This window comes from Camelus bactrianus, chromosome 6, assembly GCF_048773025.1.
Source record: "Camelus bactrianus isolate YW-2024 breed Bactrian camel chromosome 6, ASM4877302v1, whole genome shotgun sequence".
Classification (NCBI taxonomy): domain Eukaryota; kingdom Metazoa; phylum Chordata; class Mammalia; order Artiodactyla; family Camelidae; genus Camelus; species Camelus bactrianus.
In genome coordinates, this window is record NC_133544.1 from 100,999,197 (window position 1) to 101,022,966 (window position 23,770).

The window sequence follows — 23,770 nt, forward strand, 5'->3', positions numbered from 1 at the left end:
TAGTGAGTGGGTGGCTCACTGTGTATACTGTGTTGCTTCTTAGGTGGCCCGAGGACAGTTGGCTTATAGGTGACCCATTCCCTCAAGCAGGGGTCTCTTTGGGGATTTTCTGCATGTGAGGGTAACATGGGTCACTTGGGGGGCAGGACCAGCCAGTCACAGCTTGGTCCACAGTCACCTAGTGCCCTCAAGGCTTTCACCCCATGGATGCGTCACCTCCCCCTGGATGGGGACAAGGGCACAAGTGGTGGGGCAGCTTCTCAGTGGTGGAGGCATTGCTCTCCAGACCCAACCCTCAACAGCGTGGACCCCTGGTGTTGGCCACAGTCTTGGCTAGATGAGGCTGTTCGGTAGCTGAGCTCATGAGACGTGGGTGCCATGCTTCCATTCTCACCAAGAGCTCTAGTTTCGAAGGTTCTCGTCAGACAGCCACAAATACTCCATAGCCCATAAACAAAGAACAGTCTCCTTCAATCGGGGAAGGGCACACAGAAGGAGAACGGATGATCCCGAGAGCAGGAGAGGACAAATCCGTCCTGCCATCAGGGATCTGACAGACGAGCCAGCTCAGTTCCTCTTACTAGTTGTTTACTTGGAGGATCTCGGGTATTTGGGTGACCTGCAAGTGTCAGGAAATAGTACACGAGGGCTTTGTAGATTTTCTGGTCCGGTGTTTACTCACCCCATTGTAGCTGTCGTGTAAGGAAACAAAACTTGTTGGACAACAGGCCATGGCCTCTGCTCCCTGGTGGAGCCAGGAGATTACAATATTAAGTACGACTGCGGGGGCATCATTTCTATGTTGAGAGGCCAGATGGCCTTACATAACTCTCATGCTGGATGTCTAAGATGCAGAGTGAAACTGGATTCCATCCAGCTCTCCAGCCAAGGAGGATACCAGAAGTGGCCTCCGCCACCAACTGTGAGCTCTTTGCCTCCACTGACAGCAGCATCTATAGCAAAAAGCTGGGCTGCCACCTGCGTTTCCGTGTAAACATCCGAGTACCCAAAGCAATGGCCTCGTGAGGGTTGGTGTGCCCAAGGAAGCGGTGTGTGAGATGGAGGGAGCAGTGCCGGGGTCAGACACCGGGCAGGCAGGCAGGCAGTGACGACATCTGTGCAGCGCAGGGCCCATGGAAATGAGCCAAAGGGAGGCGGGTTTTGGAGCAGGGAACCTGGGCAGTGCCGTGTTATTCGTAAGAAGATCCTGGGCTCTGGATCCACGAAGTCATTGGCTTGATTCCAGACACTAACCTTCATCTTGGGCAAATGTTTGAAGCTTTCTGTGACTCTGTTTCTTGGTGTCCCAAATGGGGACAATAGTAGCAATTACCTCTGAGAGTCAGGAGTGCCTTTATAGTTGTCATTTCATTACGCTCACAGCAGCCCACGAGCACGGTTCTAGGTCCCCCAGTTTACACGTGGCAGACCGGTAACCTTTTAATCAGTAATCACGCAGCTAAGAATGGTCAGAACGAGCATTTGAATTTGATCCCTTTGTCCAGATTATTTCTATTCTCACCCAGTATTACTGGAAAAGTAGTAAACTCAGAAGAAACACTGCTGGGAAGTGGGTGCTTGAAACATGTTTGTCATTGGGGAGTGTTGAGTTCACGTTCCTCACAGCCCATCCGAGGCTCCCTGCATCTCCGGCTGCCCTTGCTGGGGTCTGCAGGGCTCTGGGAAGCTTCTCCTTGATCTCTACCCCAAGGCTCTCTGCTCTCTACAGGTTGATTCTCAACCCTGACTGCTCAGTAGGGCTAATGTCTAAAAACAAAAAAATGGTGGGGAGGGTATGGCTCAGTGGCTGAGCACTTGCTTAGCATGCAAGAGGTCCTGGGTTCAATTCCAAGTACCTCCATTAAAATAAATAAATCTAACTACCCCCCCAAAAAAGGAAAGTATTTAAAAAACAATAAACAGTACAAAGGCCCCACACCAGGCTGGGGCGCACTATGTTTTAAAGGCTCCCAGATGCTTCCCATGTGCAGGACGGTGAGAGCTACCCCTCTACATCTCTTCTCGTGAGCTTGTCCACTCACAACCATTAGCCTCTTGAAGCAGGAAAACTACTTGGCTCAGCCTAGAACTTTCTCCCGATTTCTAGACTTTTATTTGCCTATTGGACATCTCTCCTGGAGCCCACAGGCACCCAGCCAGAACTGAATCAGTTGTCTCCTCTCACGACTTGCTCCTCTTCCTGCCCTTCTTGTTTTAGGAAATGGCACTATAATTTAGGACACTGCCAAAGCCAGAAAGCTGGCCGGCATCTTTGACCTCTTCCTGCCCTTCCATCACATCTGTGGCCAATCCGTCCACCTGCTGAAATGTTTTCTTCTCTCTCCTCCTAGCGGGGCCTCAGCAGGCCTTCACATGAACCTGCCAATAGGTCTCCCTGCCTCTATCTTTTTTCTTTCTAGATCACTTTGCATGTCTCCTTTACCTTGGAGGCACACAGAGTCCTGTGTGATGTGCACCTGTGATCTCTCCACCTGGTTGCCTCACCTGCCTCCCACACCCTGTGCTCACTTCTAGACTATTTGCAGTTCCTGGAAGTGACCTGGCTCTCTTTGGCCTCCCTCCTTTGCATGTGCAGCTCCCCAGGGAGAAATGGCCTTAACATTATAACTTCACCTGATCACTTCTAGGGCATCTCAGAACTCACCACAGTGGTTCCCTCCTCTGGGAGAGCGTTGGCTACAGTTCCGGCTCTCTGCCCCGAGCACCCACTGCTGACTGTTATCCAAGACGTCTTAACACGCCTCCTCAGCCATCATTTCATGATGAGTCCTGTGCACCTAGGAGCTCCCGGAAGCAGGGACTGTGTCTTTTTTCTCTTTATTCTCAGAGCATGGTAGAGACTCAGGTATAATGGTGGAGGGAACAGTGGTTATTCTGGAATTTCTCTAGAGTTAGGGCCTAGGGGTAACAGTCTGGTTGGAAGAAGAGCTTAGGGGATTTACCCTGAAGCCACATTTTTCAATAAACATTTCATGTTGTTTTTGTCTACTATTTGAAGTTACGAGTCTTAAAACAGATTGACGATTTCTAAAAATTACTTTACCGAAGATTGAGGAAAATGGCAGTTTTCCATATTTAAGAAAATTATTTTAATTTTGTGTGACTGGGGTGGTGGAAAATAGAAATGCAAGGGTTACTAAAGCATTGTTATCCCCTTCCCCACCCTCAGGTCCTTTGGACAGAAGAGAGAGGGATGTGAGGAGAAGGCTTGGAGGGTGGACCGTGCACTGCTTTTAAATTGTGACAGTTAATTTTACTTTTTTTTAATTTTCTTTTTTAATGGAGGTACTGGGGTTGAACCCAGGACCTTGTACATGCTTAGCACGTGCTCTACCACTGAGCTATACCCATCCCCCTGATATTTGTATTTTTAGTGGGCATAATGTGCTGGTAGCAGGTACTTTAGCATCAGACACAGTCACCTGCGTCTGACCATCACGTTAATAACTTTTTCTTGAGCTAGAGAGCTAGTCTGTTTTCAAAAGTTCAATAAATAATCTACATTTTCTTTTTTCTTAAAAAAAGGCATTAACTCATGTTTCTCTTTAGTATCGCCTATAAATAAATGTGATTTTATTAACCGTTTACCAAAGTGTTAACGGTAATAAATATTAAGTACTGGTTTCTGAAGCATCAGTCATCACTGAAGATCCACATTCTGCTGTTCTCTCTCTCTGTTAGTCACCTTACTTCTGGAGTTCTGGAAGCGGCGCCAGGCAGAACTTGAGTAAAAATGGGACACGTTTGAACAGGAAGAACAAGTCCAGCCAGAATAGGAGGCGCAGTGTCCCCACGTGGAGACAGATGAGATTACCCAGGAAAAGCGGGCGCTGTTTAGATGCACTTTAGTCTGTTTACTTCTGGGCTTGTCAGACTTGGCTGCATGTTGGAATCACCAGGGTACCTTAAAAAATGTTGGTGCCTGGATTCCATCACTGCTAACTCGGATGGTACTTAGTGGCCTTTGGTGCATTCTGGCATAGGGAAGTTTTTAAAGCTCCTCTGGTTATTCTAATGTGCAGCCAAGTTGAAGGAGCACTGACTGGAATGGTGTACACAGAAGAGAAGTGTGGTCCTTCATTCATAGTAACAGTAAAAAGGGGGAAAAGAAAAAGTCTTGTATAAGTGTATAAGAAAAGAGGCATTGACTTTTATCCTTTCATAACACCAATAAATAAATGCAAAATATAAATTAGCTGCCATGACATAGATGTAGGAGGAAAGACACATTGGTTTTTATAGTTGACTCCCATTTTTTCACATGTGCCTTCATTATTGCCGCCTCCTTTTCATCGTAGACTAGGTGCCCCTTTGTCTTTAACTAAGTCCCGGTCACTGCTCCCACTTCCGGTTGGGATGTGCACAAAGCAGCATGACTCTCATCCTAAAGTCAGAGAAAGGTTAGGAGAAGCAGGGAAACATTTGTTGAGATGCCATCAGTGTTTGAGCAGTGTTTGAGCTAGGCATTTTATATAATTGGAAATGTAAATTTATTGCTGCCACTCCTGCTGCAAAATTAAAAAATAATAATATATATCTTTGTATCAACGTTCCAGAACTATGAAAAGATGATTTTTTGAGTCATCTGTATTATTGCTTCTTTCCATCAGCTGAGATAATTTAGAGCTGTTGGTACTTGCAGTCAGCAGCAGCAGGACAGTATGTTGTGAACATGAATAACTCTTGGAAAGAAAATGCTTTTACTAGGAGCATCTGAAAATGTCTCCAACTATAGATTTAATAAATTGAATCACAGATCTACAGAATGTTGGCACTGAAAAGTTCTGGAGGGAGCAGGTAAAACTCCTCTTTTTATAAATGGAAAAAAATTAGGTTCAGCTACAAATAGAAAGTGACATTTGTCTTTTACAATGTAATAAGCTTCTAATAATCCCCATTATGAATATTTCCCATTGTTTACAACTGAAGATGGGGGTCAAAGCATATGTTGGTAAAAGACTGTACATTCAGAGTTGAAAGCTGAAACTTAGACAAAATTAGATGTTCATAATGCTTTTGAGTCCTGAAAAACAAAAACGTATCATATTGGCAGCATACAAAAAATACTGAAGAAAAGTTTTTTGGTCATTTAAACTGCCAATTTTAAATTTAAAATTGCCAGCTAATAAGTTTAAATTTTCATTAGAACATGCTTGTTGAAAAATTGAAGATGAAAACTCATTTCACTTTATCGTACTTCCTTTTTTAAAAAATTGCCTAATATTTTTTTGTTTAGTTTTTTAATTGAAGCATTTTACTTTACTTGCGAAAGTATGCTCCATTGTTTAGAGAGGCCAGCGTTGTGGTAGTGAGAGCTTGGGAATGAAGTTGCCTAAATTCATATTTGAACACAGCAGCTTGCTTCCTGAGTGATCTTGGACAACTTAACTTCTCTGTGCCATAGTTTCCTATAAAATAAGAATAAGAGGGTTGCTTCTTCATGACTGTGGCAATGACGGGTCGAAGTAATGTACAGAATCTACTTGGAAGACTTCCTGGCACAGAGGAAGGGCCATGTACTTAGGGACAGCTATTATTATACTATATCTGTTTTTATAATCCAGGTAAACCTTGATTCTTACTGATTTCATCTCTTAAAAATATTCGAAATATAAACTCTAAAATGTAAACTCTAAAACTTCATAGTTGTAGCTAATTAACACATAAAGCTCAACCAAGAAACACACAGTGGAGACCAGTTAGCTGCCGACACCTGTGAAACATTCTGTCCTGCACGGACTCTATGCTGTCACTACCGTCACTTCTGAAATCTAAGGCAAGCTCAGGCCTCGTCAGGTACCCAGACCCCCAAGCTCAGACCATGGCAGGGAAATAGTTTACTGTTCACATATGCATTTTCAAAAAATAGTATTAAAATGAACACTGTACGTATTTTGTTGTTTGTTTGACATCGTTAACGGAAAAGAAAAGAACAAAAAAAAGGAAAAAACCAATGCAATTACAAATAATGAGGCTATGTCTGAAAATTATTTTTTTTAAATTATGTTTAGGATTTATTGACCAATTAGGAGAAAAGTCATTTCATTGGTGTAATCCCTTGATTGACTTAACTTGTTTTTTTAATTAGGAAGAAGAGAGTTTTCCATTTACCACCTGGGGAAAGTTTATACATATAACCCTTTGTGCAAGTGCTCTTTTTCTGGGTAAGAACCTGCCACAGACTTTTTAAAATCTAATGTGAAATCCTGAGAAAACTGAAAATCAAGCTGGGAACTATGAAGTCTCATAGAGAAAACTTTTTCCAGAGAACATCTGAGCCAATGCAGGGCGCCACTCTGGAGGTTCCACAGTCTCTTCTGCTCACAGTGCTTCCCCCTATTCTTTTCACCTCATTTGTTCAAATCAGATCAGTGGTTTAGGATTCTCCAGGGTCTGATTAAGAGACCAGATGGAGGCATTAAGATTTCTAAAATTTTCCAAGAGTAACAACCAAGGTAAAATGTCTAAGAATAACCTAAGAAAAGGATAGTAGGAACTATCAAAAAATAAAAGTAAAAACTACTGAAAGATATAAAAGATGCTTTAATCACATGATTCTAGATTAAAAGATCATATCTCCAAAATATCAGAAGTTATAAAATTGATTTGGGGTTTATTGTGAATAAAATCATATTAGTAATATAATAATTAATAAGTTAATGAGACTTTTAGTAGTTCAAGAATAGCCAGATTAGAAAATAGGACAGGAAGTCCAGATATGGGCTCTGATATCAATAATAATTTAATATAAGAGATGGAAGGCATTACAAATCAGGGAGATAAATAAAGGTTATTCAGTGAATGGAACACTCGTTAGCTACTTGGGGGGAAAAGAAAAGATTGAAATCATACAGTGAACCATATATTGTGATAAATTCCAGAAACATTTAAAAAGTAACACAATTAGAAAAAAACTAGAAATAAATATGGATGTTTACACAAACTCTAGATGAACAGTAAGTTTCTGAGGAAAGTATACAAAGATTTCCATGCATCAGAAGCATCCTAATTTTAAACAAAACACCAGAGGATGTTATTTGTTTACAAATCCAACAAGGGGCTAATTCCTTCAATACATAGAGAGTTCAGATCACTTCAAGGGTAACATCAAAATATCTCAGGAGCATAGAAGGCAGAGAAAAGGAACACACATTCACAAAGAAAAATAGATGTCACACTCCAATGGTAATTCACTCAGTTCACATCAAAATGAAGTAGTTTTCCACCTCTCAAGTGACACAGCTATGTTTATGAGGATGAAATGCCAGTGATCACCAATCCCTTGCCTAGGTTACTGGATATTTTTTGTGAAGTATGGTTGATTTACAATGCTGTGTTAATTTCTAGTGTACTCCTCAAGCTTTCTTAGAAAGCAGTCTGGCAGTTGATATCAAGAGTCAAAAATATTCCTATGCTTTAATCAACTAATTCAGCTTTGAAAAACTTTTAATCAGGAAGTATTTCAAAATGGCAGGGAAAAGTCAGTACGGATGCAAGTCACAGACATACTTTTATATGTATATATATATATATATAAAATCTCAGCCAAAATATTCTTCCAAACGTTCACAAAGTAGAATAGTTTGCAGCCATGAAAAAGTGTGTCCATGAAAATATTTTATGACATGTCAAAGTGTTACACTTACGATAGGCTTGAGAATAAAATTAATATATAAAATGATTTGTAATATACAAACAATGTACCCTTCTGAAGGAATTATGTCTATAGGTAGAAGCATTTTCCTTATTTTATTTTTTATTCATTTTCAGAGTTAGAGTCTTTTCATTGTAGGTGACAAAATCAATTTCCAATGTGTTTAAACAACACCCAAAATTGGGGATGCATGGGATTTATTGGTTCCTGTAAATGAAAACCTCAGATCTGAGGTCTGGCTTCAGTCAAGGAGAGATACTGTAGCCCAGATGATGTCAAGGGCTGGTCTTGTCCTGTCTTCATTCTGTGTCCAATGATGTCTCAGCATGCTGCTTCTAGGCACTCAGCATCCCAGATCATCCATCCAAACCAAGAGAGGTCTCTTTGGCAGCTTCCTCTCTTGATAGAGGAAGCTTATCATTCACATGGGCACAAGCACGTATCTCCTCACATAATAGTGGCTCTTACTGGGTTATTTGCCAATTCTCCAATCATGTGTGAGGCCAATACAATGAGGGGTATTATTTGTCTTAAACCAACTGAGATCTACCTCTTGTGCTTCAGAATGAGTTGGTTAATTGAGCTTAAATCACAGGACTAATAACAAAAGGGAGGTTATTTATCCTAAAGCAAATTCTGGGCCCTCTTCTAAGACTGGGGACAGATCCAGGACAACAGTTCTGTCCAGTACTGAGTACTTTCAAATTATCTTTAATGAGCAAATGTTAAAATTATGATCAGAAAAGATGATAAATAAGAAGAAACTTGAGGAAGGGGAATGGAAAGCTTTCCTGTTTCATAAGAAATATTGAACCCATTAAGTGCTTGGAAGAAAAATGGAAATGTGTCAAGTTTGTAAAAGTTCTGAAATGAATTACAATTGATTTCACAGACCATGTAGTAGACAGTGCTCTACAGTTAGTGTGTCTTTGGGCTCTTTGAGTATTTCAGTTCTTTCACTTAATAGTTGCTTCATTTGGGGCAAATTGCATCATCTCCATGTGGCTCTATTTCCTCATCTGTAAAAGAGATATAATATTACCTTCCCAACAGGGTGATTGTGAGGATTTAGAAAAATAGATGTGTGCTGAAGCAATAGTAAGCATTTAAAGAATCTTAACTATTAAGTTTACTTAATACATAATTAAAAAATTATTATGCAGACTTTTTAAAAATGCATAGTATTTAAATAGCCTATATGTGCTGTACAAGAGAGGAAGGCTTAATATACCTTGTATAATACATTTTTCACAGCCTTAACTAATTTTCACATTTAATCACACACACACCAAAAAGTTATACCTTTCACAATCATGAAGACTTACTGTGAAGAAAAGGATGATGAAAGAGAGTAGAGGAGAAAATAAAATGCTTTCTCTACAAAGTGATGGCTTAAAAACTAAGAAAAACACCTTTTTAAGACTTTGGTCACCATATTCATAGCTAATACTTAGGTATAGTTTTTCACATGCCTGTGGTTAATGTTCTAATTGTTTTCACAATTAGTAAATCATTGACTTATCACAATAGTCCTATAAATTGCTATTATTATCCCCCCATTATATGGGTGAGGAGATTGAAGCCCCTAGAAGTTAAGAAATTTGCACAAGGCCCCACAGCTAGCATCGGAGCTGGGATCCAGATGCAGGAGTGTGGCTCCAGGAGGGGCTTGTAAACACTCCAACTGCTCTCCCCTGCAGGTGCAAGCCAGCCTCCCGCTGTTACTGTAAATAACATGATGTGGTTCACCTAGTCTTGAAATTCACATTCTTTGTAGCTTTCTCTCTGGGGCAGCCATCAGGAGCAGCCAGGGACCCTGAGTACATGTTTCTAGACTATGACCAAGAAGGTAGATGGAAGGAAAACAGTTTAAAAATGGTACCTTTAATGTGCATTCTTCAGTGGGCAGAAAAATACCTGCCTAGTGAGGAACTGAAGCCTTACCAGCCACGTGCAAATTATGCTTCAGACACTCCCGTTGCCCTTGAGTCCACTCAGTCAGAACTACAATGGATCAGGGACATGAATCTTGTGCAAATGCAGGGAGTAGGAGTACCTGCCATTTTAAGATCTCAAGGAGTATGAAAAGCATGTGAAGCTTTCATCAGCAGAGACCTGCAGTCACTTCCACTATTTCCCTCAGGGCATGTCCACAGCTTCACTGGTCCTATTCAGAATGAAGATGACAGCTAGCACCTGCTGATCCCTGAATCAGTGATAGGTTCTCCCTTGAAAGGAAGCATATCCCCTTCATGGGTTACAACTAGTTCATAACCTAAATAATTCTATAGATGTAGAAGGGATACTTTCATTGGTTCTGCTATCACAGACTTGTCTCCAAAAGAACATGCCACCAGTTACTCCATTTTCAGCCATTTAAACATATACTTAACAGGCTTCCTTCTTTAGTGCAGTTTTAGGTTACAGAAAAATTCACAGAAAGTGGAGTTCCCATATATTCCTTATGCCCTGCACACAGCTGCTCCTGCTGTCAGCATGTTACATTAGTGGATGTACTCATTCTTTTTGACATCCTTCATTCCTCCTCCCCTAAAATTTAACATGCCGGATATTCACGTCTCTTGTGGCATTTACATGCGATTTACATCACTTCTCAGGTTTATGTGAGGTTTACAGCACGTGCATGTTGTCTGTTTAAGCGTAGATTGGGGGCAAGTTTTCTGTGTAAAAATATGATCATTAGTGAGCCTTATGCTGCTGGGCTTTTGGGTTGTCAGGTCCTGTTGACCATTGCTTCAGTTATTGGGATCATTGTCTACGGACTTTCAGTGTTCATTGTATTTTCAGCAGAACTTCCCAAGAACCTGAATGGAAGAGACCCAATCCAGAAGTACCTGACTGTGCAGGTGGGCCACGCCCATCACTGCTTCCCTCATCAGTTTTAACATCATCGTGACCCTGAACGCCATATATGAGAAAGTGGCAATCAAGATGACTGAGTCTGTTAAGCTCCTTCTGCAGCTGAGGACATTTCTACACCAGTTTTAGAACCAGGTCAAAACAGAGACTTTATCTTTTAGGCACTTCAATTCCAGTACATTACAGTCTTTAGAAAACTTCAAGTGTAAACGTATTTTCTCTAGCCTATATGAGAAGTGAATTAGCTGCAGCTATGCATTAGTAAAAGGGACAAAGAAAGCTTTAGAATGTCCAAGCTCTGTGTAAATATGTCAGTGCTTAATAATAATTTCAATTACATTAGATCATGTACCCTATTGTTGAAAGTAAATAGTCTCTCTATTGCAAATAAGTGGAAGAGGGTCGTGGTTCCAGTGGCAGATTTGCTTGTGCGTTACGGAGAGGACAAGTAATCACACTGTTATGTGTCCTCCCCCCATGCTGTTCCTGTTAGTGTAGCTCCATTCTCATCAGCTGTGGCTTCTATAACAAATGTTTCTTCTCTCTGGCTTGTATCCCAGCCAGCGGCTTAGCGGCCCTAGTTAACTGCTTCCCACACACTGCATGTGGCTGGGTCGTTCTCCCAGTTGTCTGCTCAGTGGCCATCTTCTGAAAACACTAAGACCAATTCAAATATTGAACTAGGAGGATGTTTTATGTTCCCCAAATGCTTCTAGCAAGTTGCCCCGTGTTTTGTTTGTTTTCTTCAATAGTCCTACCTTCCTGCCGTTCAGGGAGACAAGAGAATTTCACTTAGCAGGATGTTTAGAAGTAGCTTTCTTTCAACTTACACCTGACAGAGGACAGTTCTTGCCCATTGGATACTGTTGTGCTTATAAATTTTAAGGAACGGGTGACTTTGTTTTTTTTTTGCCTTGTGTGATATTGCATTCATAGTGGGAGAAACTCTTACAACAGTGTGTACAGTTGGAATTAACATAGTAGCTATTTTAAGGAATTCAAAACAGCTTATATGAAAAAAGTGTGAATTGTGTATATATTTATATATACATATTTAGCGTGTTAACTCATGTGTCCGTGGCTTTGATTATGGTCTCAAAGCTGTTCACAGTTTTACAGACTTAACTTTTCTTTATTCTAGCTGCAGAGATCCCAAGGACCAGACTGACTGTGGGAACAACCTAGCCATGAAGGTGTTCTTCTTCCAGTTTGTCAACTACTACTCCTCGTGTTTCTACATCACATTCTTTAAGGGCAGATTTGTGACTTATCCTGGAGATCTGGTGTATTGGCTGTGAAAATACAGAAATGAAGACGTGTGAATACAGCTTTGTGTTCGGACAGTCTAACCTGTTTCATGTTTTCTCTTAGTTGCCCAATGAAGAGTGTCTTTACTCTCTGTTCCTTAGATTTTTTTAGGCATAAAATAATGACTTTATTTCATGTTAGAGCTATCTAAAATTTACATGAGATTTTCTTTCTAATATTCCAGTGTGACCCAGGTGGCTGTCTCCTTGAACTGATGATGCAGCTGACAATAATCATGGGAGGACAGTCCATCTGGAATAACATACAAGAGGTGTTACTTCCGTGAGTACTAAGTCATGTGATCTTGGGGTGAGAACGGCCCATCCATCCAAGTAATTTTCCTGCATGCCCATCTCTAAAACAGGGGAGACTCTCTGCTTATTAAAGCTCTCCAGATAAGATGATCCAGCCAACAGTGTAAACATACCTCCTGTTTAATAATGTTTAAATTCCTTCCTTTTTATGTTTAAATTAAATCCTCAAGTGCTATAGTTTCTGCTTATTAGCCCATCACTGGGGACTGACTGATCAGAGCCCGTTGAGAGATGGCCCTTTTTGGGGCCATGAACTAAGTTTTCCCACAACTTCCCGCAACTTTCTCCTCCTTTTATACATGCATTTAAAAATCCATAACAGGAATTTGTTGAGTGCCTAGTATGTGTTAGTCACTGTATTAAATGTTGTACATATATGTGTGTGTGTGTGTACAATTTAATCACCCAAACAATCCTTATTCTTATCTTCCTTTTCAAATGAAGATCCTGTGGCTTAAAGAGGGTAAATGATTTGCCCAAGTTCTCATTGCCAATAAGAGACCACTGTGGGACTCAGATGTAAGACCCTATCTCATGGAATTCATGTTCTTCTAAGAACAGAGACTCTCTTGGTGTCCTAAGGCACAGGGCTACATAATGTTTTAAGAGACACTTGTCTAAAATAATAACTACAGAGGTTTTGACTTACTGTTCTCTTCCTAAAAATGAGAAAAGCAGATGTTAGCAAAGGTCACACTGTCCTTTGGATTTTCACATATGCCCTATCCCATATCAAAGTGGACATTCCAGTGTTATCTGCAATTTCTGAACATTTCAAGGAGCTTAGTGTATTCACTTTCTTTTGTAACAAGTATCCCCAAATGACATGGTAGTAGGAAGAAAAAAGAAATAGTCTCCACTAAACAACACAAATTTAACCTTGTAGGGTTCTTGAACGCAGGAGCCTGCTGAAGTCAAAATATTGGCACGGCTGTTTCTGAAGGCCTCAGGGGAAACTGTATCTTTGACATTTCTGGCTTCCAGAGGCCACCTACGTCTCTTGGCCTGTGACCTCTTTTCCTTCTCTCAAGGTCAGCATGGTTGTGTGCCTCTGACTCTGATCCTGTGGTCAAATCTCCTCTCCTCTCTCCCCTCTTCTGTCTCCCTCTTCCTACTTTAGTGACCCTGGTGATTACAAATGGGCTCACCTCTATAATCCAGCTCGTCTCTCTTAGAGAATGCTGGTTAGCAACGTTAACCGCATCTGAAATCATAGACTCCCTTTGCAGGGGAAACTGACCTCTTCCTATTTTCTGGTGATAAGGACATAGACATATTGGGGGGGAACATTTTTCTGCCCACCACACTAAGCTTTTTAAGATAATTTCTGGCTTTGAGTTTCTGTCCTCATGAAACTGTTGATCTCTCTTCTGTCTTGCCTTCCACAAAATCATTCTGCTCCTGGCCAACCTAACTGCATTGCTCACCACTCTCTGTGGTGTCCCCCAAAACCAATTACACAAGCAATTTTTACTGTTGTTTGGAGCATGGAGGAGAAACTCAAACAACTTGAATTTTGAAATAAAAACCTCCATCATTTTAAAATCTTCCATGCCACTATAAAAAAATTATTTTTTAACATCATTTTTTAATTTTTAAACTATTTTAAACTTTGTAACTTTTTTTAAACTTTACTTTTTTTCTTATCATCCTTCATTTTAAGCTCCAGAAACCTGCTATTCTGTCCACCGCATCCAAGTTCCCTTTCACTGTTTCTCCTCCCTTCCCTAACTTTCCTTCACTCTCCCTTATTACCAATTTTCTGTCCATTCTCTTTATAGGGCAGTTAAATTATTTTTTCTTTCCTTCTTTCTGTTTTTGCAGAGTGAACACATTTGTGTGTCAGTGTGTCCTTCCACATTTCTTCACAAGGTCTTCATCTTTCAGCTTCAGGATGGATTACTGTGGTCTGTCTCTAAACAAAGGCATTTCCCTTGTCCCCCAGCTCACCATGCCCCTCAAAAAAAAGATTCTGATCTTTGCTGTGAAATGAATCTTTTTTTTCCCTACTGTGCAGTAGACAACTCTTACCCTGAGCTCACAATCAGATTTCTCCAGAGGAGTAAAAGTAGCTCATGTGCAAATAATACTACTTTTCTCTGTGAAAAGAAATAGATCAGATAGAGGAAATACTTAACTCAGATTACTCAAAAGCATTTCCTGAAGGAAATAGGTTAATTATTTAACACTAAATTTTGTTGAATCTGGTTATCAGTGAGCTATTTTTACCAATCAAGAAGGATATATTTCCTAAATTGGTACTGAGCAATTCATGTGAAATGAAACTTGCTCACATTAACTAGTTTAAAGTAAAGGATGCATTATAGTATCTGTGGTCTGTTTATACCTTCGCTTAAGTAAGCACATTGTTGTAGGTTCCAGTGAGCTGAACTTTGCCTACATGTATTTCTAATCTGGGCTAAAATATTTAGGGAAAATATTTTGAATTATGTTTCCCTTTTTTGAATACCAGAAATTCTGAATGGTAGCCAAGTTTGAGGGTGGCTTGTGTTTTCCTCACTGCCTCTTCTCTTTGTATAAGGTGCCAGTTTCCTTCTTAATTTTTCATATAAAATCCTAACATACTAAAGATCTATCAATTACTCTTGCTGCCCCAAAACTATACCCATCCTCAAAAATACATAGGAAGGGAAAAGAAAACTTATCAAAGTTAGTGACTATTTTCATGCTATTTAAATATGTCTAAAGGAACATAATGAAATGAATTTTACCATATCTCGCCTGCCTCCACCCCCCAATCCCATGTGGGTTTGTTGAGTAGGATTCTGGGAGCAAATGAAGAAGGACAGTGATGCCGTGATCCAGGCTCTCTCTGGGGTCTCCCCAGCACTTGGATCGGCATTTGGTATAAAGTAGGTCTCAGTCCGAGCCAGCTGAGTGAGTGAGTGACTCACAGGCATCGAATGAGTAACATCAGTGAATTAACAGCATTCTTTGTAGGACTCAGAGAATAAGCTGAGTGCCCTACGGCCTTCCCAGCCTCACGTACTATTTTGATGTTGGGGTCATTTCTGAGAATGTTATTCTATACTTGACAAAAGTCTAGTACAATTCCAGGGTTAAGTAACTTGCCCTAGGGAAATTTTATGATAAAATATTATGAAAAATGGTTAAATGCCCAACATGACATAGCACTGTCCTTTGGTGTTTAGATAATGTATGGCTGTAATTTTCTTACTTTATATGCTTTCTACATTTTCCACCGTGTGTACGCACTACTATATAGTAAGAAAATGCAAATATTTAAAAGAGAAAATCTCTCTTCTTCAGATATGATTTGGTTAGAGGATGAGTCAGATAGATATATTAAGAGAATCTTAAATACATGTGTCCATAATTCACTCTTTAAATCCAGGAACAGGAAACTCAGGAATGAAATAGATTAAGAGAATCAAAGATACTTGTATTCAAGATTAGCAAGTAGGAGTGTCCTCAAAAGAAAAGGTGATTATCTATAATTCAGGGATTAAATGTGATAATGAACGTACAAAGACAACATGAAGTAGAAAATGCCATGTGGGAAGCACTGAGTAAAGGGCAATTTACCATGATTATGCCAATATGTGTGGTCAATTCACAAGCAAATTATTGTGTAACCCCTGCTAGAGGGAGAAAGCTTCCAGCCTTGGCTGAAGAGTGGGGAGGATCCAGTGTCTGTATTTTTTAAAATGTCTACAGGTGTTTCTCATGTGCAAATTGGTATCCCTGCATGAGAACCATAAACCAACAGAAAACCCAAAAGACCGAGGACAATGATGGGTTGCCGACAGCCCAAGCTTTTCTGCCACAGAAGAGTGGTTCCAGTCAGGAAGACTGAGCAAGAGGCTCAGAGTCTTAGCTAAGGACAAGCAAGTCGGGACTTCTAATACGACCTAATGTCATCGACGGGGGAGGGCAGTTCAGCACAAGAAGCGAGCACCAGGTGAGTTAACATGGAAGTTACATCCTGGATCCAAGCCGTGATGGATTTGGGTCCCGGAGGGTTAAAGCCCTGCTTCCGTTGGGCATGGACCGCATTCCACAAGAGGCTGAGACAGGAATTATGAGGCAGAGAAAAATTCCCCCAGGGGACTCCCGAGTCTGGGTGCCTGGAAGGGTGATGGACGAGCGCGGTCCCAGCTCCACCCGCACCGCAGGGCTCCGAGTGGCTGTGGAGCTGTGCGCTCCCGGCCGGACCTCAGACCTGACTGCAGTGCTCCGGGCTGAGGCCTGGGGAGCGGCGTCAGGAGCAGGCTGTCCCCGTCATTCTCGTAGGTGCTGCAGTGACCCCCACCCCGGTGGCCACGGCGTTCCCAAGCCAAGGGTCTAAGTGACTTCAACCTTATTTACAGGTGACCACAGCTGGTTAGCCTGTGCTGCTCAAAAAGAAGATCCCATATGGGGTTTTGATGTGTTAGGGGGTTTGCTAATACCTGGCCTGCTTTGAATCGTTTCATCTTGACAGCAGCCTGGGCAGTCGAAGTTTCACCTCCCAATTTTATTTCAACATTTTTTGTTGAAAGTATAGTTGGTGTAAAATATTGTGTTAATTCTTGGTATACAGCATAGTGATTCACATATACATACATATATATATATATATATATTCCTTGTCATATACTTTTCCACTATAGGCTATTAAAAGTTATTGAATGTAGTTCCCTGTGCTATACAGTAGGATCTTGTTTGAAACAAAAATTACTAAACAAAGTAACAAAGGAAGCAGACTAAACCTATCCATGTATACGGCACAGTTGAGTTTATATCAGGATTTAAATGTGGTTTTGAGCTCCAGGATCTCTTTATCAACTTATCATATGTAAAGTGCCTGTGGAACACTTCTCAGAAAAATATTTAAAAATCATAAGATTTAGAGAATAAAGAAGGAAGATAATTATACTGAAAAGCAGGTATCAAAATATAGAAATGGGCATTTGTGATACAGTAATATCTGAATTATTGGAAGGACGTGTTGAATAAGCGGATCCAGTGGTGGGTCTACTGACCGCAACATTCTGCCACAGCAGTGAGTGTAAATCAACTTCTGAGATCTGCAACAATTGCATTTTGAATGTAAATAAAGTTAAATAACAAATAAGCCATGAAGTGTGGATTCAGATTCAGGGGTATCTCGAGTCCATATCCCCACCCCCTCACAGAGCTCCCTGCTCTTCCCCTAATGTCATTGAAAGAATTGGGGAAAGTTTGTGAAGCGAAGGGCATGTTCCATTGCAAAGAATTCTCGTAGCAACCCTGGGAGCATGGCCAGGGAAAGGTTAACGCTGAGATCAGAGGCAGTGGGAAACCTAGCAGGGGCAGCTCTTTACAAGTCACATCATATACTCTGTGTGTGTCCACGTGTGTGTGCATACAGACGTGTGGGCATGTATGATGTATACACCTGCCTTTCGTGTGAAGCCGCCTCACTGTCCAAATTTGAAATCCATCCAAACGTGCAGTGCAGTCAGCCGAAGCTCCGCAAGATGCTAAGTTGTCTGTTGTTGCTCTGTCTCTTCTGCTGAACTCCACGAGTAAACCACGCGCCAGCTGTTGCTTTCAGGAAAAACAGCTCTGTAGTCTACAGGTCCATGCCTTGTTTCACTGCCAACTCCGAATTCCTTTCATGACAAATTGCCATTTGAAAAAGGGGGAAGCATTCAGTTGTCCCACAAGCCTCTGAGTGAGGAAAAAATATAACCTTAGAGACAGCTCTGTGGGACAACATCCAGAAGGGTGCAGAGCACTGGGCTGCGAGTCGAGGCTGTTTCTTTCAAGCTCTGCACTGAATTTGAGGTGGCATGTCACTTCTTTGGCCCTTGATTTGTTCAGCTTAAATTAGGGTCTTGGACCTGTTCGATCCAACGTTAGAGTGTCACTTTTCTGCTCAGTGATCCTCCATTGTTCCACAGTTCCTTCAGAGGGAAAAATGCCCACATCCTCAAGGCAGCCTCTAAGGCTCCACCCCCCAAAAGCACCACTTATTTCCTATTCACTCTGGCCCACACCAGCCTCCATGCTGTCTGTCCAGCGTGAGGGACCTCAAGGCCTGTGATCACTGTTCCCTCTGCCCACCCCATTGCCTCCGTCTTTGCCTTATTCAAAGGTCACTTGCCCCATCCACACTCCTCCCTACCACACATTCCTCGCCCTCCTTTATTTTCCTCTGCAGCACTTATCACCAGCTCACCGACCCTGTATTTCTTTCTTTTACTTATTTTCTCTGACAATTTACAGACTGAAAATGCCATGGTGGATAATAGCAGAGAAATGGGGGAAAAAACAAATGAGGGTAGGTATCTTCTAAAAGCTAAAGTGCCCACCTGAAAAGGAGGTAGGAGATAAAGTAGTAGTAGTCGTTACAATTTTGGTAAACCCAAGGTACGTAGTCAGGACTAGTTTTCACAATACTTGAGGGTAGGGAGGCAGCAATAAAAAGAAATTTACCCTGAGAACAAGAAATTAAATACTTGGGAAGATGATGTGTTCAGCTTGAAATGTCAGTAATACTTTTATGACCTTGGTCTGATAATATCTTGCCTTATAATTTGATCTGTTTGACAGCTGGGTCATGAATCTAATGATGCCACAGTTTCGGGAGCAGAACAGACCACCCCACGATGGGAATGGGACAACCATCTGTATCCAACGGGCAAACTGGGGTTATTTTATGAATACCCTGAAATGAGTAAGTCATCAGTGGGGATTTCTGTGCTGTCGGTTATACTAGAATATGCTTTGGGTCTCAGAAGCATCGGTTACCGAGCCAAACAAAGACCTAGCATACCGAAAAGGAGCCCGCTTTTCTCAATTAGATGCAATTATGCAGTCAGGCTTTCAAATAGGTTGCCTGTGTATATCTTTGTCAATATTTATGTTGTACAAAGCTGAAGGTTTACTGCCATGGAATAAAATGGAATACTCATTCAGGTAATTCTCCATCATTGATTCTCAGATCCTTCTGGTCATGTCGTCTAAGGATGAACTCAGAACCGTTACTAGATGTGACTCAGCACGGGCTGCAGCCCGTGTGGCACAGCTGTTGGCTGATATCCTTCTAAACAGAGTCATGTGAGCCTGCCAGCCTGTGCAGAAAGCCCGCAAGAGCATCCTGCCTCATGGCAGCAAGGGTCACAGGGTCACCCCTTCCACACCTCACACCTGCCTTTGACATTTTTCCTATTTCTTCTGGCCGATGGTTTCAGCCTGGTTCCTTGAGTGACCTCATGGCACATCACTGGCTTGAATTCAGGATGAATTTGCTGATCTGGAGTATTGGTAGAACACAGATCCCCTCCTTCTCCAATGTCTTTGTTCATTTCTGTAAATTTGCTTGGCCTTTGTTTCTCTTTGTTTGAACTTGGTTTTGAGCTCTCGGTTGCCTTTAAATTGTTGCATCTCAAAATAGATTTCCATAGGAAACTTCATCTTTTCTATTATGCATGGCGCACTTTTATCTACTAGAAGGCTGATGATGTGCACGTTTTGTATCTGAGACCTTTGAGCTCACCACTGCCTTGAATTACTTTTTTTTTTTTTAAACTTAGGAGACAGGAAAGTATTTTGGTCAATAGGCTTTGCATTTATGCATGCGGGTTCATGTCTGCAAGACACCCCATTGGGCTTCCTGTTTATAAGTCTACAGAAAGAGGGAGTTTTCTTTTTCCTAAATTACATGCTATATATATAATAATTGCTTTTAAAATATATAATATACATAGAAACGCATCTGATTCCCTAGGTGAATGAAAGGTCATTTTGTGGCATCTTCAGTCAGCTATGCTTTGTGGCCTGGTGTCTGATTTGAGTTTCATCTTTGCTTTTGTTGTGCTTAGTGACCAGGTTCGATTAAGGGTGCAGCTCCTGTCCCTGGTGTAGAAATTATGTTCGTTTTTTTTGCTTATTTTCAAAAGGACTTTAATCCAATGACCTGTTATTCCAAAATGAGTCATAATTGTAAATATTTCTTATTGGGGCTATTATCAGCATTAATAATAACAACAACATTCTGAGGGCAGCATATCATTTGGTATTTTAACACACACGAAAAAAGCCTTGGAAAATAGTTATTGTTCTAGTTAAGTCAAATAAAGGTCATTGAAAGGAAAAGTTGTACGCTTTTGGGAGAAATTGATAGGACTTTTACAACTTTATAGTCTCATTAAAATACTAATTAAATAATTCAGCCTAACTCTACCCTACATAACAGGATGGAGTAACAGCTATTCTAGAGATTTATTCGTTTTCCTATTCTCTAAATAATCCCTAACGAATTAGAAATTTCAATCCATTTTTGAGAGTAGGCAGTCTGTTATTCTGTATTCAACGCTGGAGTGAAACTTATTTTGTGTTCTTTTCGTTCATGGGAGATAGGATTTTCAAGTGCTTTTTGAATTATTTTTGTTCCTCTCAAATAAAGTGCCTTTGGTGGTGATCTCCTGACCTCAGTTTTCTCCTCCCAGTTTTCCCCATGATCATTAATGACACCCCACCTGCCTTTTTAGTTAGGCCTCTTAGCTGCTGAAGGGGAACAGCTTCTGACAGATGACCCTGGAGCCATCCACCCTTGCTTCTTTAGGCCTCGCACCCTGCCACCATCCCTAGACTCCTTCGCCAGAAGTATCTTTCTCTGCTTTTCTGCCTGGAAGGGCTCTTGCCAAGCCTTGGCAGCAAACCCTCAACTTTTTAGAGATTTTCTGCTCTCCTCTCTAAGCATGAATTGCAGTTGATTCTTGTCTTGATGGTGCTTGATCATGTCTGTGTCCATTGCTCTCCCCGGCTGGACTGATCCTGTCGGAGGCAATAGTCAGGCTTTTCATCTTCCCGTGCATGTCTGAAGCACCACAGCCTCGACCCTGGTTCTCATATGTGTTTAAGTGACTTGAGCTTGGAGTTTTAATGCACTCACATACAACTGTTAGATGAGTTGGCGGTAACATTGCCCCCAAGGCCCCCACAAGGTTCTATAGGGCATATGTTTTTTTCTGAGTGAAATTTCTCTTTTATTTGTTCTAGTGATTTCCCCACTGTCCTTTGAGATTATTGGAGTAACCCTTAGTTATTAACCACAATAGCTCACCCCCAGAAGCAAAAGATCCTGCTGTTGGAGAACTCAGACACGGGACACAAGAGAAATAATCTATCAGTCTTAAAATCTGGAAGCCATAAGATACCGTTTTGTACTTAGAGCACCCACAGCACAAACACCAGTCTCTCAAGAACTTGGCGCTGCCTTCCCAGAGGGCGGGTGCCGTAAGTGAAATGCAGTGAGTGATGAAGTGAGAGCTCTTCGTCTCTGGTACTGCCTTTTCCACCCTTGCTGTGTTAACTTGATCTTCCCTTCATATATTATGTTCTCCATTTAATTTACTGCAGTTAATATCAGTTGTTCTTCAACATCTCCTTGCATGCGCCCACTCCATTCCCTCTCTCTCCATTGTTATCCCACCCACGCCTCTCCTGCGCTCTCCAGGACCAGGCCTTTCTCCCCCACGCCCTCACCTCTGTTCTGTCTGCCCACCACCTGCACTGACATTTCCTTAACTCCAGAGAATGAACTTTCCAAAATGGCAGCTGAGTAACTGGGGGGGATTGTAGACCTCTCATCTCTTTACTGATTCATTCATTTATCTATCCAACAAACACTGAGCACCTGCTATGCTAAACACTGTATCAACTGCTGGGGAGAACAAGACAGGTAAGATTTGGTGTCTGCACTCCGCAGGGCAGGCGAGACTTGGCGAGTAGTTGATGGATTGCTAAGCAGGTGAACACACATTGGACTTCATAGAGCTGGGAATATTTGAACTGAATTTTGAAAGGTGAAAGGAAGTTAGCTCTCTAATTTGTGGTAGAGGGAGTGGACACTTCATGCAGAGAGGTAGAGACATATAAGAGTACACGGCATGAAGCGGCTTGGCCAGACTGAAGAACAACAAGTAGGGTTAGAACAAAGTATCCACAGGTGGGAATATCAGGTGCACAAGGCCACTGTCACAATGGGTCTTGTGTGATTAGACTTGAATGTATCCTTAAAGAAACAGGGCTATATTGGAATATATGTAAGCAAGAGAATTGCATATTGATTATGTTAAAGTATATCTGGTTATACTGGCAGCAGAATGGATAATAACATTTTTGGGGGGAGGCCCACATTTTGGGGGGAAAGGATATTTCGGGGGCCACCCCAGGTAATCCAGACATGTGACACACGCCTGCAGAGAGGCCCTTGGCTGAGGGAGAGAGTCGTGGGCGGCAGAAGTGGTGACTGCTGCAGAGGGGACTACAGGGCCGGGGCGGCGGGCTGCAGAGCTGCTGAGGTGACTTTCCAGTGACCCATCTGGAGAGTGGATCTGCAGTGGGAGTGTAAGGGGAGGAGATGCTTTCGAGGAGATGGTTCTGTGTGTGGCATTTTGATTGCAAAGTGTCTATGGGACATCTGAGGAGTGATGCCCGTTGTTAAGCTGGATTCAACAGTCAGGAGCTCAGAGGAGCTGTGGGTGAGGCCGTGGGGGCGATTCATTCCTGCCAAGTGGAGGATTGAGGACGAGGCCCTGGGGAAAATGGCCATGTACATGGCACATGGGAGAAGAGAAATCCACCAAGAGAAAGAAGAATAGCAGAGCAGTTGGGAGAAACTAGTTGAGGCAACACAGAGAAGGCTGTAACCTGGCTTAAGAGGGATTTGAACACTGACTAAAAGGAGCATAGTGAGAAAGGGGGTGTGTGTGGGGCAATAAAGCAAGAGCTAAAGCCCACCTTTAATTGCCAAGCCTGGGGAAAAGGAGGAGGAGGACTATACTTAGGTAGACTTTAAAAAACAGATCTGTGTGTATCTGTGTGTGTGCATATGTGCACACAAACTTTTCTGTCTGGGCTTTTTAAGTTTATTTAAGTAAAACAAAAATTACGGGGGGAAAACGTCCCCCTGAGAGGAAAATATTTGTCCACGGCAAAAGCTAACTGGTAATCAAATAAACACGAGCTGAAAATGCTGACTAGTTTGAAACACGCAGCCACCGGCAGTACAACTCCTGTCTCAGTGCTGCGATGAGGCCCGTGGGGGATGCAGGGCTCTGAGCCCTGAGGTGTCTTCAGCGCAGGTACTTCTCCAAGAAACTGGACTTTAAAGGGAAGAAGAAAGTGTAGAACATATCAGAGAGCAATACAGGGCCGTGAGAGAGGGTTGGGCGAGGGTTCGTTTTGTTTTACAGTGGGCGTTTCTGGCCTTGCTGAGTTGCTAGGCCTTTGCACTTTTTGGTCTTTGTTCCAAAAGCTTTTTAGAAAGTTCTTCTCGCTTGAAAATCTGAACAGATTAAATGATGTTGGGTTATTTCTGGTGTTTTATTTTTTAATTAAAAAATTATCTGGAATTTATTTTAATGTCATAAATGAGGACAGTCTACCAGGCCTTCCAATGATTTAGCTAATTACTGCAGAACTTGAATCCACTGATTTGAAGTGTCAGTTTTATAATATTACTAAAATCTCATAAATATCCACGTCTATTCTTGAAATGTAATGTATTTCATTCATACTCTCAGTGCACTATTTCTATACTGTTTCCATGAACATAGATTAATACCTCCTAGAGTTG

At 41.6% G+C, this 23,770-nt stretch overlaps 1 long non-coding RNA gene across 2 annotated transcripts in view; it reads left to right on the top strand.

The window, feature by feature from the left end:
* LOC141578006 (uncharacterized) overlaps positions 1–23,770 on the top strand; it is a 53,374-nt gene that overhangs the window by 24,014 nt on the left and 5,590 nt on the right. For both annotated transcript variants that reach the window (XR_012507841.1, XR_012507840.1), the window contains 3 exons: positions 12,048–12,145; positions 15,877–16,120; positions 18,739–18,862. This is a non-coding gene — a long non-coding RNA (uncharacterized LOC141578006). The remainder of the gene's footprint in view (positions 1–12,047; positions 12,146–15,876; positions 16,121–18,738; positions 18,863–23,770) is intronic.